The sequence below is a fragment of the Anomaloglossus baeobatrachus genome, chromosome 8 (genome assembly GCF_048569485.1).
Source record: "Anomaloglossus baeobatrachus isolate aAnoBae1 chromosome 8, aAnoBae1.hap1, whole genome shotgun sequence".
In the NCBI taxonomy this organism is placed as follows: Eukaryota; Metazoa; Chordata; class Amphibia; order Anura; family Aromobatidae; genus Anomaloglossus; species Anomaloglossus baeobatrachus.
The window spans coordinates 30,047,057-30,065,010 of NC_134360.1; the positions used below are offsets into that span (position 1 = coordinate 30,047,057).

Here is a 17,954-nt window from a genome sequence, read left to right on the forward strand (position 1 = left end):
TGATGCTTTCAAAGCATCTGCACACAGAATGATGCCCCCCCCAGTCCCCCACACAATATGATGCCCTCAAGATCTCTTACACTTAGCATTTTACCCCTACAGTCCCCCACATAGTATCTCCTACACATAGTATATTGCCCCCACAGTCCCCCACACAGTACAATGCCCTCAATATTTCCTACACATAGTATATTGCCCCCACAGTCCCCCACACACAATATTATGCCCTCAAAGCATGTGCACACAGAATGATGCCCCCACAAAGTATCATGCCTCAATATCTCCCACCCATAGTATAATGCCCTCACAGTCCCCCACCCAGCAGACTATGATGACCCCAAAGCATATGCACATGGAATGTTTCCCCTACAGTCCCCCCTACAGTATGATGCATTCAATATCTCCTACAAATAGTACCTCACACAGTAAAGGTCCTGTCACACACAGAGATAAATCTGTGGCAGATCTGTGGTTGCAGTGAAATTGTGGACAATCAGTGGCAGGTTTGTGGTTGTGTACAAATGGAACAATATGTCCATGATTTCACTGCAACCACAGATCTGCCAAAGATTTATCTCTGTGTGTAAAGTGGCCTTAAGATGCCCCCAAAGTGTGTGCACACAGAATTATGCCCCCCACACAGTATGATGCCCTCAAGATTTCCTACACACAGTATAACGCCCGCACAGTCCCCACACACATAGCATAATGCTGCTAAAGCACGTGCACACAGAATGATGCCCTCACAGTCCCCCACACAGGATGATGCCCTCAATATCTCCTAAATATAGTATAACGCCCCTTAGTCCCCCCCAAGCACAGTATAATACTTCCAAAGCATATGCACACAGAATGATGCCCCCACAATCCCACACACAGTATGATGTACTCAATATAACCTACATGTAGTATATTGCCCCCACAGTCCCCCCACACACAGTATGATGACTTTCCTGAGTGTATTGCCACATCTTTGCTCTTCTACTAATGAGGTTTCTCTGCTGCCAGTAATGAGACAGGAATTTTGCTTAGTTCCTGTCCAGATTCAGCAGAGGAGTAGGGATCTGATGGCTCCCTGCCCCACCATTATATTCAACAGTGCGTATGTCCTGACACCCATCCTTTTACACGCCCTGGTCAATCTTGACAGCATGTAAGAGGTCGGAAGTTGTGATAGAAATTTCTTATAACGTCCATTTTTGTTTACCCACTAAATCATTGTGGGCTGCAGATGGCACTGTCATGGCGGCCAGGGGGGCTTCTTGCCATATTTGTACACCTATAGAAATAAATATTTGCTACATAGCAGCCAGGTAACTTTACAATACATATTACAGTATTACAATGCATTGTAGGAGTAATCCAGTGATCACTTGGGGCGCTACTGTTGTAGGCCTCCTTTCCAAAATCTAAGCAAGCCACCGCCATACCCTTTTCCCGCAGATGTGACATTGGGCCCTTCCTCACATAACGGCCGGGGGCAGTTGAGGCCACTGCACTCCTATAGATTTGCCCCACGCCCTTTTTCCAAAGGTAGACCCCACATTAATCACAGACACGATGATTGATCTATTTCATACTATTTTTCAGGTATTTTGCGATCTGCATTGGTCACCAGCGCAAAAGTGAATAATTTAAAATACTATCACCAAATAATGTATTCTTATTATAATCATTTATGTCTTCAGATAAAGCAATGACTGGATAGAAAATAGAAATTCAGATGAATCCGCTGCACATCACACTGAATATTCTGCCAGAGCGAGATAAGAGGAGGCTGCAGAGGAGACACAATGTGAATGTCTCATAGACCTGCATATAGGCACTGCCTGGAATACAAAGACCCGTGCTCGCATCATAGCAGGAGCTAGTGATGAGCGGGCACTACCATGCTCGGGTGCTCACTACTCATAACTAGTGATGAGCGGGCACTACCATGCTCGGGTGCTCTGTTCTCATAACTAGTGATGAGCGGGCACTACCATGCTCGGGGGCTCTGTACTCGTAACTAGTGATGAGTGGGCACTACCATGCTAGGGTGCTCACTACTCATAACTAGTGATGAGCGGGCACTACCATGCTCGGGTGCTCTGTACTCGTAACTAGTGATGAGTGGGCACTACCATGCTCAGGTGCTCACTACTCGTAACTAGTGATGAGCGGGCACTACCATGCTCTAGTGCTCAGTACTTGTAACTAGTGATGAGCGGGCACTACCATGCTCGGGTGCTCAGTACTTGTAACTAGTGATGAGCGGGCACTACCATGCTCGGGTGCTCAGTACTGGTAACTAGTGATGAGCGGGCACTACCATGCTCGGGTGCTCTGTACTCGTAACTAGTGATGAGCGGGCACTACCATGCTCGGGTGCTCAGTACTGGTAACTAGTGATGAGCGGGCACTACCATGCTCGGGTGCTCTGTACTCGTAACTAGTGATGAGCGGGCACTACCATGCTCGGGTGCTCAGTACTGGTAACTAGTGATGAGCGGGCACTACCATGCTCGGGTGCTCTGTACTCGTAACTAGTGATGAGCGGGCACTACCATGCTCAGGTGCTCAGTACTGGTAACTAGTGATGAGTGAGCACTACCTTGCTCAGGTGCTCAGTACTGGTAACTAGTGATGAGCGGGCACTACCATGCTCGGGTGCTCAGTACTGGTAACTAGTGATGAGCGGGCACTACCATGCTCAGGTGCTCTGTACTCGTAACTAGTGATGAGCGGGCACTACCATGCTCGGGTGCTCTGTACTCGTAACTAGTGATGAGCGGGCACTACCATGCTCAGGGGCTTGGTACTCATCTAATGGAACTGATCAGTTGGCAAAAATGTTCTGCAAAACAACTTTCTTTTCTGTTTTGAAAAAATAGATTTTTGCAGGATCCTTTTTCTTAATATGGGAGTCTATGGAAAACAGATGCGTTAACCAAATATGTAACGGATCCGTTTTTTTCTTAATGGATCAGTTTCAAATAGAAAAGAAATGCGTGCTGTTTAGTCAGGATCCGGTGACTTGCAGTATTTTGACGCAGCTCAAAAACGCTACAAGTAGCGTTTTTGAAACATGTTAAAAAACTGCAAGTCACCGGATCCGCACTATAACGCACGCAAACGCAGGTGAACGGATGCTAACGCGAGTCCATTGCAAATGCATTGAAATGAAAACGCATTTGCACTGGATCCGTACTTCCGCTAAAATAACGTTTTCAACGGATGTTAAAAAGACGTAGTGTGAAACCAGCAGTTAAAGGATCCGTTTTCCATAGACTCCCATGTTTAAAAAACGGATCCTGCAAAAAATCTATTTTTTCAAAAATGACAATAAAGTTGTGTTTATAGAACTTAAATAAGTTTTTTTTTTCTCATAAGGAAACAATGGAAATGCAATCTCCATATGTCACACAGCGCCACCTAGCATCTAAAATGAGGAATTACCATTTTCAACAAGAATTAAAAGGATATATGCATCTTATTAAGTGATAGATATTGATAGGACATGTCCTGCTTCTATCAGCAGTGGGGGTCTTAGCTATGGGATCCCCTCTGTGCATGCTCCGGCCACGGCGCTGACAGTTCTCCATGCACAGCAGCGCTCCTGGCCACCTGGCGGTGCAGGGAATTAAAGACAATACTTTCAATTGAATGGTTCTTTAAAGCAAATCTATACAGAAAAGCAGAGAACAATTGTGAAAGGGGCGCAGCATAACTCAGAGGAGTGGTTACTGCATTCCCAGGATTGGGGAGAGGCGCAGACATTGCACCTCACCAGTGATAAATTGATGCCACAACCTAGTGATTTGTAATTAAATGTTGAGTGGATCGATGTCCCACAAGCGCAGCACTGCTCCACTCAATGCAGAATGCACAGCACCAGAAGAATATCAGAGCAGACACTGAACTTGTAAAGCTGGATGATTTCAGCTCTGAAGCCAACAGAATTGAGAATGGAGCTCTAGAGTGCAAAACAGGATCAGTGTACTGGATAAGTAATGTAACATATGTACACAGTGACTGCACCAGCAGAATAGTGAGTGCAGCTCTGGAGCATCATACAGGATGTAACTCAGGATCAGTACAGGATCAGTAATGTAATATATGTACACAGATGTACACAGTGACTGCCCCAGCAGAATAGTGAGTGCAGCTCTGGAGTATATGTCCACGGGAGAATGTAGCTGCAGATTTTTCTGCATCAAAATCCGCAGCTTTCCCGCAAAATCCGCACCTTTTCAAAGGTGCGGAATTGCCGCGGATTTGATGCGGATTTTGGTGCGGATTTTTTTTTTTCCCAATTTTAAAGCCAAAATCCGGACAACAATAATTGACATGTTACAGATTTTTCCGGATCAAAATCCGCACGAAATCCGCTGTGGAAAAATCCGCAGCGTTGGCACAGCATTTCCAAAATGCCATAGAAATGGCTGGGAAGTGCCTGAGCTGCAGATTTTCGGGAAATCCGCGGCTTTTCCGCGAGAAATCCGCGGCAAAATCTGCGCATTTTCCGCAGTGTGGGCACATAGCCTAATACAGGATGTAACTCAGGATCAGTAATGTAATGTATGTACACAGTGACTGCACCAGCAGAATAGTGAGTGCAGCTCTGGAGTATAATACAGGATGTAACTCAGGATCAGTACAGGATAAGTAATGTAATGTATGTACACAGTGACTGCACCAGCAGAATAGTGAGTGCAGCTCTGGAGTATGATACAGGATGTAACTCAGGATCAGTACAGGATAAGTAATGTAATGTATGTACACAGTGACTGCACCAGCAGAATAGTGAGTGCAGCTCTGGAGTATAATACAGGAAGTAACTCAGGATCAGTACAGGATAAGTATAGTAATGTATGTACACAGTGACTGCCCCAACAGAATAGAGAGTGCAGCTCTGGAGCATAATACAGGATGTGATTCGAGATCAGTACAGGATAAGTAATGTAATCTAGAAGAATAGTGAGTGCAGCTCTGGAGTATAATAGAGGATGTAACTCAGGATCAGTACAGGATAAGTAATGTAATATATGTACACAGTGACTGCACCAGCAGGATAGTGAGTGCAGCTCTGGAGTATAATACAGGAAGTAACTTAGGATCAGTACAGGATAAGTAATGTAATGTGTGTACACAGTGACTGCACCAGCAGGATAGTGAGTGCAGCTCTGGAGTATAATACAGGAAGTAACTTAGGATCAGTACAGGATAAGTAATGTAATGTATGTACACAGTGACTGCACCAGCAGGATAGTGAGTGCAGCTCTGGAGTATAATACAGGAAGTAACTTAGGATCAGTACAGGATAAGTAATGTAATGTATGTACACTCTGTGTCATTATTTCATATTGTGTTGTTCTTCCACATTTACTACAAGACCCCGGGCCGCATACAAGATATTGTTGCATATAATGCTAAGACTTGTTGCATTGTGAATTCTATGGAATGATACAATTTACTTTTAATTGCATTATTTGTAAACCCCCAGTCACATGCATTATATATCCTGTATATACACTGTGCAGAGGAGCTGCCTGGCTGCTTTGGCAGTTGCTTCCTCACATCTGTTGGTAAATCCCGGGTCTGCTCTTGGAGACAGCTGGTCGGCTGAGTTATGAGAGCTCCTGGGATGCCCCGCACACAAGAGGTGTCCATGGGGAGGGGATCAGACACTGATTTATTGATACGAGTATTTCATTTTCTGCTTAGCAAATCTCTGGGAGTCAGAAGCTAGCAATTCTCATTTATCTCATTCTATGGAGAGAGAGCTATCAACTGTTACAGGGTTCTCAAGATCCAAGATAGTCCTGTATATATTTCACCTGCTGAAATTAATACGTGAAGTTGTTTTTGGAGTTTAAAATTCTATGATCTTTAATTTCTTAATACACACAAAGACATAAATTCATATAATAAAATTCTGTCTGCCTGCGGTCACCACTGGGGGGAGCTCTTGTGATGGCTGCATCCTGTGCTATTATTGAAGTCAATGCATAATATTATGCAGTAATCTCCCCCTAGTGGTCACTGTAGGGAATTGGAATATTGTAAAGGGAATCTGTCAGCAGTTTTAGTTGCCATATCTGGAGGCATCATAAAATATTGATTATATATATATATATATATATATATATATATATATATATATATTCTCTGAAGCGTGGACCCTTTAAGAGTGCCATAATCAAGACATCTTATGTGTTGACTTCAATTCTTTTGATCGTAGCAGGAAAAACAAACATAAATCTGCCACCCTTGGCTCCTAGATTCAGGAAATATGGAAACTTGGCAATAGGAACCAGTACAGACATGAAGGATGGCCAAACCAAGCTCTAATCCTTCTACCCAGCTCTTGTGGCAGATTGGCCCTTGTTCTTCCAGCTTAACAACTCTAGGGTATTGAGAAAAAGTATAGACCGCTTCATTCTTTAATATTTATCTTTTAAAAATGGTTTTAAAGTTGCATGCAAGCTATTGTTCCATGTTGTCAGCCACTTAAAGGGATTGTCCTATAAAGAGCCTAATCTATATGCCCCATTAGTACATTCAATGTAGAGGTTTGTGCATTAGGAAAGCAGGTTTAATTGGAATTTTTCTTTATAGGGGCTTTCCACGAACAGAAAAATATGCAATACTAATATAACCCTGAAAAAAAGCCCCTGATACTGGATAACCCACTTAAAGAAAACTATAATCTGTAGTTTGTTTTTACTTGGTGTAAATGCCGCTGTTCTCCTGAATCCGGCAATGTTTTTCTTTTGTTCCTGCGCCTTTGCCTTCCTGAGATATTGCCTTTTCTTTCCTGCAAAGAAATCTATACATTTAGCCAAGTGGGCGTGGTCAACAACAGTTCTTCAGGGGTGTTGTCTTAATGACCACACCCACACAGGAACAGGAGGCCATAACTCAGGATTGGTGAGGCTTAGGAACAAAAGAAAAACATTGCCGGATTCAGGAGAACAGCAGCATTTACACCAGGTTGAAAAAAAAAATCTATGGCACATGGCAACTGTAACAGGAAATTCAAAAAGTCCTGGCACCCAATGAAATTTACTTTATCTGAACTTTAGATAACTTCTACAAATTCTATTAATACAGTGATATCAGTTCATATTATAGCAGATCACTTGACACATTGTAAGTCTATTAATCAAATAAATACAAATACGGCAAAGTTCCTTTAATCCAGCATCAATGGTGCCACATTTGAGATTTCCTGGATTATCAAATAATAGAAAATGATCTAGAAAAAAACGCAATATTTATATATTTATTTTTGCAATATTTATGTTACTCTTTCTTTTTCCATTTGCTCTGTTCACTCTTCTTCTGATCTTGCATGTTTCACTTTATACTGCAGTTTTGTAGTGGACTATGAAAATTTCTAGATAATCGGATGTCGGATTAAAAAAATATATTTTCAATATGATATTGTCACGAGGACTATGGGGAAACTGGGGCTCCTAAGGTGACCCTCAGACTAGGGGGCCCTAGGTATCCCTAGTCTCAGGAGTACACCTAAAGGTGGGGATGTCTGAGCCTCCTTCCTGGCACTGGTACTGACCAGCCCTGATCTTATACCCCCTCACAGGAGAGTGATTTAACCTGCAAAAATAGACAGGCAAGGGAAACTAAAACTCGGCATGCACACACAAAGGTATAAGACAATGAGTGATAAGGAGGAAAACAAGAGCAGGAAGGAAGTAACAAGAAGACGGGTAACTCCACATCAAGACCAAGTGAAAAGCAACACTTTTTCCAGCAAGTCTATGACACCACAACACACAGACCAACACAGAATAACTATAGTTGGCATAGGTAGAAGATTTCCTGCAGCATAAATATGAGAGGAGCAGATGTGATTGGCTTCCTTACAACATGTGATCAAAGAAACTTAAAGAGCAGGCTAGCAGAGCTGCTGGATTAAAGAAATGTAATATTTTAAATCTGATATTGTCGTGAGGACTATGGGGATAGTGGGAAACCGGGGCTCCTAAGCTGACCCTCAGACTTGGAAGCCCTGTGCTATCCCTAGTCTCAGGGATGAGATGCCTGAGTCTCCTTCCTAGCCCTGCTTCTGATCAGCCCTGATCTTATCGCGCCTCCCCAAGGGGGCAGCAGGGACAGGAGTGTGATTTAACCCACAGAAATAGACAGACAGGGGAAACCAAAACTCTGTCACACAACATGCTTACTCAGAGGTATAAGACAATAAGTGATAAGGAGGAAAACAAGAGCAGGAAGGAAACAACAAGGTGATGGGTGAACTTTACAATAACAATAAAGCAACTCTTTCTCCAGCAGTCTTGGACACCACAGCTCACAGACCCACACAGAATAAATTATAGTTGGCATGGGTAGAAGATTTCCTCCAACATAAATATGAGAGCAGAAGATGTGATTGGGTTTCATATGATCAAAGGAGCCTAACAGCAGGCTAGCAGAGGTTAACTCTTGCTAGCCTGTCTATGAGCAGAAAGCAGGTTGAAACCTGTGTCTTCCTGTGTTGATCAGAGACATCAAAGAATCCGACAACACACAGACCTGCACAGAATAAACTATAGTTGGCATGGGTAGAAGATTTCCTCCAGCCTAAATATGAGAGGAACAGATGTGATTGGCTTCCTTACAACATATGATCAAAGGAGAATAAAAGCAGGCTAGCAGAGGTTAACTCTTGCTAGCCTGTGTATGAGCAGACAGCAGTTCGACGCCTTTGTTGATCAGAGACACCAAAGAATCCGACACCACAACACACAGACCTGCACAGAATAAACTATAGTTGGCATGGGTAGAAGATTTCCTCCAGCATAAATATGAGAGGAGCAGATGTGATTGCCTTTCTTATAACATGTGATCAAAGAAGCCTAAAAGCAGGCTAGCAGAGGTTAACTCTTGCTAGCCTGTGTATGAGCAGACAGCAGTTCGACGCCTTTGTTGATCAGAGACACCAAAGAATCCGACAGCACAACACTGAAATCAGCACAAAATAAACTATAGTTGGCATGGGTAGAAGATTTCCTCCAGCCTAAATATGAGAGGAACAGATGTGATTGGCTTCCTTACAACATATGATCAAAGGAGAATAAAAGCAGGCTAGCAGAGTATGTCTATGAGCAGACAGCAGGTCGAGACACCGGAGAAACCATCGGGTGGAGTGTCAGACTCTGCAATGTGAACAGAGCCTGATGCCGCCATGACAGTTGGCGAGTTTTGCTACAGATATATTATTAATAATTGTATATTATATTTAATGGGGATTTTTTCTAGGGTTTTCGGTGTTACATTGTTGCAGCAGAGAAAGCGAATCCTAAAACTAATGATTGTAGCGACGTGTGACTTATCCCAGATACAGCTGCCCGCCGCCATATGCGATCGCTTTGTGATCTGTGGGGATATTCCGCCGCTCATTCAACCATCCCTACAATTGCATATGTCTATACCATATGCCGCGTATCTTTTATTAATAGGTTCCGAATCAGAAGCGTTTCCCGGGATTTATACAGCAGGACGGAAAGGAGGAGGGGGGGATTAGGAAGAAACCAAATCCCACTAAACAACGTCTTCATCGCTGCAGATCTCCATAGAATATCTAACCCGACAGGATATCCTGAGTAACAAACAATACAATGCAAAAATAATGATAGAAAGTTAAGAAACGCGTTTTACGTCAGAGGCCGAAATTACAAAACGCGACGATAACTGCAAACAGAACTGGACGCCTTCTGTTTCCAGGACTTTAAAGCCACGAACTAAGACTAATGAGATAAAATGTGCGGCTAAGCGCACGGAAGCCATTGTCATGCGGGGAGACATTAGGCGCTTTGATTCTATGCTGAGTGACAGGTGCCTGCTGTGCTGCGCAGACCGTCTGTGTCTGCCCTCTAATAGGTATAATGGTCTGTTGGATTAAAGAACAAGTGAAAATAATACACTGGAGAGGAATAAAAAAACATCCGTCAGTCCCCGACATCATCGCAAATAATCACTCGGATTCCTAGAGAAGCAACAACTCTTGTTTCTTAAGATCTGTAAATCTGAATCCCTGCCAGAAACTCATCTCACACGGGAGCAGGGGAGTTCACAGTGACTAGGGGATGACAAAAGACAAAGGAAAAAGTGCAAATCGCTCAAATGACAGACGACCAAATGTTAAAGGGAATGTGTCATCAGGAAATAGCCTATTGTTAAAATCAGCGTTTTTATATATATATATATATATATATATATATATATATATATATATTATATATACTGTGCATGTGTGTATATATATATATATATATATATATATATAATTATATCTATATATATATATATATATATATATATATACACACACACACATATATATATATATATATATATATACACACATGCACAGTATATATAATATATATATAGATATATATATATATATTTTATTTATTTCTTTTTTTTTTTCTTTATTATTTTTTTTCAATATTATAAATTATTTTAATTTTTTTTAATTTTCCAAACCATAATCTTTATTAAAAAAAAACAATAAAAACCTTGCAATTTTTACCCTGGCCACTAGGCCTCATACTAAACTCAAGATATTTATTTTGTACACATTACTTTTCAGTTGTCTCATTATCATCACAGACAGGATTATATTTATAGATAACACCACTACATACTTTGCATAACACAGGATCCACCATTTAAAATAGGTGATGTCACAGCTCACCTTCTCCCTCTCCTGTACAATGACTGATAGCAGATCTATATACAGTAGATAACACAGGATCCACCATTTACAATAGGTGATGTCACAGCTCACCTCCTTCTGCTCAAAGGTAACACTTCTACATACAGTAGATAACATAAGATGCACCACTCACAACAGATAATGTCACAGCTCACCTCCTCCCCATCCTGTATAATTACTGATAACACCTCTATATACAGTAGATAACACAGGATCCACCATTCACAATAGATGATGTCACAGTTCACCTCCTTCTGTGCAATGACTGATAACACCTTTATATACCGTAGATAAAACAGGATCAACCATTCACAATAGATGTCACAGCTCACCTCCTCCTTCTGTACAATGACTGATAACACCTCTATATACAGTAGATAAAACAGTATGCACCCTTCAAAATAGGTGATGTCACAGCCCACCTTCCCCTCCTGTGCAATAACTGATAACACCTCTATATACAGCTGATAACACAGGATCCACCATTCACAATAGATGTCACAGCTCACCTCCTCCCTTCCTGTAAAATGAGTGATAAGACCTTTATATATATAGTAGATAATACAGAATCCACCATTCATAATAGGCAGTGGTCTACCACCAATGGAGCAGACCATGCAGCCACTAAGGGGCCCATGAGTCGCGGGGGTTTAGTGCTGTCACCTCTGCCCGTTCAAGTGTATCGGCATCCTGGATGCCAATACAGTTGAAAGTAATAATGAAAGAGGAAGCGCTCCACTGATGTCCCTCCTCCATCATTCTTCATTGGTGTGTGACGTCTCAGCGCAGTGAGCGCAATGGCACTACTACATCGCGCGCGCTGTGTTGAGATGAGCAGAGCTGCAGACCTCTTACCACAGAGAGGAGCAGCAGGGGAACAATGGGAGGTGAGTATTTGTTTATTTATTCAATGAGTACACTGGTAGACATAATACTATAACTATAGGTGTACATTATATTATATGGAGGACTATGGGATGTACATTATACTATATGAAGGACGATGGGGTGTGCATTAGATTATATGGAGGACTATAGTGCATTATACTATATGGAGGACTATGGGGTGCATTATACTTTATAGAGGACTATAGGGTGCATTAGATTATATAGAGGACTATGGTGGTGCATTACACTATGTGGAGGACTATGGGGGTGCATTATAGTATATAGAGGACTATGGTGGTGCATTATACTATATAGAAGACTATGGTGGGGCATTAAACTATATAGAGGACTATAAAGGTGCATTTTACTATTTGGAGGACTATAAAGGTGTATTATACTATTAGGAAGACTATAAATGTGCATTATTCTATATAAAGGACTATGGTGGTGCATTATACTATGTGGAGGACTATGGGGGTGCATTATACTATATGGGGGTCTATGGTGGTGCATTATACTATATGGAGGACTATGGGGTGCATTATACTATATGGGGGTCTATGGTGGTGCATTATACTATATGGAGGACTATGGGGTGCATTATACTATATGGAGGCCTATGGTGGTGTATTATACTATAAGGAGGACTAGGGTGGTGCATTATACTATATGGAGGACTATGGGGTACATTATACTTTATAGAGGACTATAGGGTGCATTATTCTATATTGAGGACTATGGGGTGCATTGTACTATATGGAGGACTATAAATGTGCATTATACTATATGTAGGACTATAAAAGTGCATTAGATTATAAAGAGGACTATGGTGGTGCATTACACTATGTGGAGGACTATTGGGGTGCATTATAGTATATAGAGGACTATAAAGGTGCATTATACTATATAGAAGACTATGTGGTGCATTAAACTTTGTGGAGGACTATGGGGTGCATTATACTATATGGAGGACTATGGGGTGCATTATAATATATGGAGGACAATGGGGGTACATTATAATATATTTAGGACTATGGGGTGCATTATACTATATGGAGGACTATAAAGGTGCATTATTCTATATAGAGGACTATGGTGGTGCATTACACGATGTGGAGGACTATGGAGGTACATTATACTATATGGAAGACTGTAGGGGTGCATTATTTTATGAAATTATGACTGGTGCATTATATTATATGACAAGTGCACTATTCTATATGGAAGGCTATGTTGAGGTATTTATACTATTTGGAAGGCTATGAGGGAGCCGTTATACTTTATGGAGGGCTATTTGATGTCCATTATACTGTATGCTAGCAATTATACAGTGTGAAGGTTTGTGTGGGGGCCATTATACAGTGTGAACAGCTGCGGGGCCCATTATACTGCATGGAGGGCTGTGTAAGGGTCACACTTGGGGATCATACTGTGTTGGGGTCATCATACCTTCCACAGGCAGTAATGAAAAAAGACATAAAAGAGTTACAAACTATCTTCTAATCTTCTAGTCTTGCCTCTCTTCCATACTTTACACTGCAGCTCTTCTCGTTATCCCCGTTTTTTGGGAAAGTCTCACTATTTACCCCACTATATAGTCCTATTTTGGCATACTAAAACGTTTCTTCTTGGACCTAATAAGCATTTTTCGGTTCTCACCTTCTTCACAGCTCAGAATATTCATCTTCACACAATTGAATCCAATCTACAGAACGTTTCATCAGAATCTCGTATTCACAGTAAAGAGAAAAAAGTAACACCCCAAAACTGTGAAGACGAATGAAGAAAATATCCTGACGAGACCGCAGACTCCACACCGAGAAGACGCTAATTCTGTCGTCTTTGTCGCCATTTCTCAGCACATTTCACTTGTTATAAATTAATATTTATTTAATAATAAAGGTGCCGGAGAGCTACATACTCTGTCCACAAGTAGTAATGTATGGGGGAGTAACATTTACCCGTATGTGCAAAGCAGTTGTATGTAAAATAAAAAAGTAAAAAGAAAAAAAAAATCTTTTATCTTCAAGGAATAGCGCCCCTCTGGTCTGTAGGCTGTGCATGGTATTGCAGGTTAGCCACAGTGAACCTCTTATAAGAACACCTTCCCTGTCATGTCTGATTAAAAGGAATTTATCCGCAATTTCTTGCTATTCAATCAGAGAGCAGTATGATCTAGAGGCAGAGAGCCTGATTCCAAAAATGTGTCACTTAAAGCTGTGTGTTGTAGTTGTAATAGAATTAGTGTTTTATCAGCAGGAGATTATCATTGCACAGCCATGCAGTCCAGCTAATCTGTGTAACCCTGCCCCCACAACTAATTGGCAGTTTGCTGTACAGTGTACAGAGGAAGCAGCCAATCAGTGGTGTGGGCGGGTTTATACAGAGCTCAGCATTCTGACCACTGCTACATCAGCAGCAGAAAAAAACAGGGATTCTAGCAAAACTGCACCAAACAGCCCAGTAAGTGACACATCGATGGAATCAGGGTTTCTGTCCCTACATCTTAAAGCGCCCCTCTGGTCTATAGGCTGTGTCTGGTATTGCAGGTTAGCCACAGTGAACCTCTTATAAGAACACCTCCCCTGTCATGTCTGATTAAAAGGAAATGATCTGCAATTTCTTGCTATTCAATCAGGGAGTAGTATGATCTAGAGGCAGAGAGCCTGATTCCAATGATGTGTTTTAATTTTAATACAATTAGTGTTTTATCTGCAGGAGATTATCACTGCACGGCCAGGCAGTCCAGCTAATTTGTGTAACCTCGCCCCCACCAGTGATTGGCAGCTTGCTGTACAGTGTACAGAGGAAGCAGCTGATCAGTTGTGTGGGCGGGTTTATACAGAGCTTAGCATTCTGACCACTGCTACATCAGCAGCAGAAAAAAAACAGGGATTCTAGCAAAACTGCACCAAACAGCCCAGTAAGTGACACATCGATGGAATCAGGGTTTCTGTCCCTACATCTTAAAGCGCCCCTCTGGTCTGTATGCTGTGGCTGGAATTGCAGGTTAGCCACAATGAACTTCTTATAAGAACACCTCCCTGTCATGCTGGATAAAAAGGAATCAGTCAGCAAGTTCTTGCTATTCAATCAGACAGCAGCATGATGTAGGGATAAGAAAGCCTGATTCCAACGATGTGTCATGTGTATTTTAATTTAACTACAATCAGTGTTTTATCAGCAGGATATTATTACTGCAGGACTAAGTGTTGTATGCCTGGCAGTCCAGCTAATCTGTGTAACCCCGCCCCCAGCAACTTGCTGGTGGTGTGGTGGTGTGGTTGGGGTTATACAGAGCTCAGAATCCTGACTAATACAGCCGGGAAAACAGAGATTATATCTCTGCGCCAAGCAGCCCAGTAAGTGACACATCGCTGGAATCAGGGTCTCTGTCCCTACATCATTACATAGCTAAAACTTGCTGACAAATTCTCTTCCACATAAAATAAATTATGGTGAAAGTTTTCTAAGAACTCCGCTATTCTTCCTGGAAATTGGTAGACATGTTCATATAGGTCCAGGGGGAATAAAAGAGTGATTATAAAAGGATGCGTCGCCACATTGTCTGCGAATGACATTGGACAACATAAGAGTATCAGGACAGGGGAAATGATAACACCTAGTTGATAATTTAGTCATGCATTTCCAGGAAGAATAACAGAGGAATGACAGTAGGGGGTGACCCCAAAACGTCTGACACTCACAGCACTGATTGGTCAGTGTCAGAGTTTATAGGATCACACCGTTACCATCTCATTCATATATTTCCAGGAGGAATAACAGAGGAATAACAACAGGGTGTGACCCCAAAATGTATGACACTCACAGCACTGATTGGTCAGTGTCAGACTTTATAGGATCACACAGTTATCATCGCATTCATATATTTCCAGGAAGAATAACAGAGGAATGACAACAGGGTGTGACCCCCAAAACGTCTGACACTCACAGCACTGATTGGTCAGTGTCAGACTTTATAGGATCACACAGTTATCATCGCATTCATGTATTTCCAGGAAGAATAACAGAGGAATGACAACAGGGTGTGACCCCAAAACATCTGACACTCACAGCACTGATTGGTCAGTGTCAGACTTTATAGGATCACACAGTTATCATCGCATTCATATATTTCCAGGAAGAATAACAGAGGAATGACAACAGGGTGTGACCCCCAAAACGTCTGACACTCAGAGCACTGATTGGTCAGTGTCAGACTTTATAGGATCATACAGTTATCATCGCATTCATATATTTCCAGGAGGAATAACAGAGGAATGACAACAGAGTTTGTCCCCATTCGGACTGACAGTATATCATCGGAGTGTATAAAGTCATGAGGTTGGGGAATGGTAAGATCTAGTTTTCAATTCATTCATATATTTCCAGGAGGAGCTACAGAGGAATGGCAATATGCGGAGTCCTAGATAGTCTAGAAGGTATTATAGGAATTGTGTTTACAAATAATACAAGAGATTCTTTATACAATAATATCTTTCAATCTGATGAAATCTGCAAAAGTAATTAATCCCATTTTAATAAATTCCAAATGAATTTTTCCCATTAAATAAGGAACGTTTCCAGATGGGGAGGGCTGGGCTTAAGGAGTGTAAAGTGTTAGGAACACGCTGATACACAGGCGGGAAATAAAATCCATTGTCCGCTATCATGTACTCCCAAAAGCGTAGGTGGGATAAATACTGCACATTCCACAAGTGTGCTCTGTGCCGTACCTACAGAAAGAGGCCTCCAGCCGCAGAGGCCGGCCTGCTTACTGATGGTCTCCACATGTTTAATATAAGATCATCATCAATAGAATGCGAATATCACGGTGAAGACTGACACCAAGAGGAGCAGAGACCGACAGAACTCGGGGGACGGCTATGGGCACTGAACCTGCTGCTATGAATGGTGCACACAGGGTAATCAAATGTTGACTACAGGGTAACATTTGGGTTATTCTAGGAGGTGAATGAATATAATCCAGACTATATCAAACAGGTATTTTAAGGCAAGGAGAGGTTTTTAATAGTTATTTACTAACAAAATTTTTCCATGTCCACAGTATAGATGATAATATTAAAGGGCTATTCCTAACTTAACAACCAGTGGCGTACCGCCAATTGAGGCAGACCACGTGGCCACTATGGGTCCTGTGAGTCGGGGGGCCCAGTGCCAGCACCAGTACCAGACCCCCCCTCCACCCGGCATCGCACTTTCAACTGCCGATACAGTTCAAAGTAATGATGAAAGAGGGAATGCTCCACTCCTTCCTCCATCATTCTCCCGCCATGTCTGTGTTCTGACATCACTACTGCACACTGCTGTGATGTTACATGCAGGGATTTAGGACACATGCCACTGCAGAGACCAGAGCAGCAGGGGAAAGGGGAGAAATGTAGTATTTTTTTTATGGAAGGGAGAAAAAGATTCAGCTCACCTGCTAGCCAAACTGCTCAAATCCTTAGGGTGCAAGGGTCCGCTGGTAGGTCCACGCCAGCATGGGATAAGCAACAGCAAAAAGGAGAGGAAGGATCCAGCACAAATTCCTTGTTGATAAAAAGTTTTTCTTATTCTTTATTGAAGTTTTAAAAGCAAAAACAAAAGGAGACCGAAGATGGGAAACATACATTAAAGCATGGGTGCTCTTAACGCGTTTCGAACTTTAAATAAAAACAAACTAAGTCCTTAATCATAAGTGACCCATACTGTGCAGAGTACTGCTCTTATAGACTGACTAACAAGCTCTAAGTTAGGGGTAGAACGAAAATGCAGTAATTAATTAACAAAAGGGTGTAATTGAGTTAAGCTAATTGAGAGGCAGTGAGTGAACCATGGGGATTGCAAGGTATATACCGTGGCGATGTTGAAATATTTCAGACATCTACAAAAAGTCCACATAACGAGCGAGATCCATAAATGCCTATATCCAAACCTATACACGTATAAAAACATATTGTTATAAAGACTATATGAAAAAAATGTATATATAAAGAAGGGAGGATATATGTATCAGTAAATATATATACATGTATATGCATTTAAACGAACCCAATCGTGTGTCAAATAACCCAAATGTATGACAATATAACATAAATAAATAAATAAATAAATCACACAGCAAAACTACAAATGTGTGAATAAATAAATAGATAAATATGATAGAGATGATGCATGTTGTAACACCCAGTTCATTGTAAATTAGGTCCATGTGTATTTCATTATAACATTTATACATTTACAAAATGGACTAAGATCCTTGGTTATAATGAATATAACAAATATCATAAAATGGATAAATAAATATATGATAGGTGTATGCCTGCATGATCCC

At 41.5% G+C, this 17,954-nt stretch overlaps 1 protein-coding gene across 2 annotated transcripts in view; it reads right to left on the minus strand.

Annotated features, from left to right (window-relative positions):
• FRMD4B (FERM domain containing 4B) overlaps window positions 1-17,954 on the minus strand; it is a 288,020-nt gene that overhangs the window by 232,419 nt on the left and 37,647 nt on the right. The window contains exon 1 of one of the 2 annotated variants that reach the window (XM_075321404.1): window positions 17,061-17,075. The exons of the other annotated variant lie outside the window; for it this stretch is intronic. The gene's annotated coding sequence lies outside the window, so the exon portion shown is untranslated. Of the gene's footprint in view, window positions 1-17,060; window positions 17,076-17,954 lie in introns of those variants that run through there. 2 annotated transcript variants of the gene reach the window in all.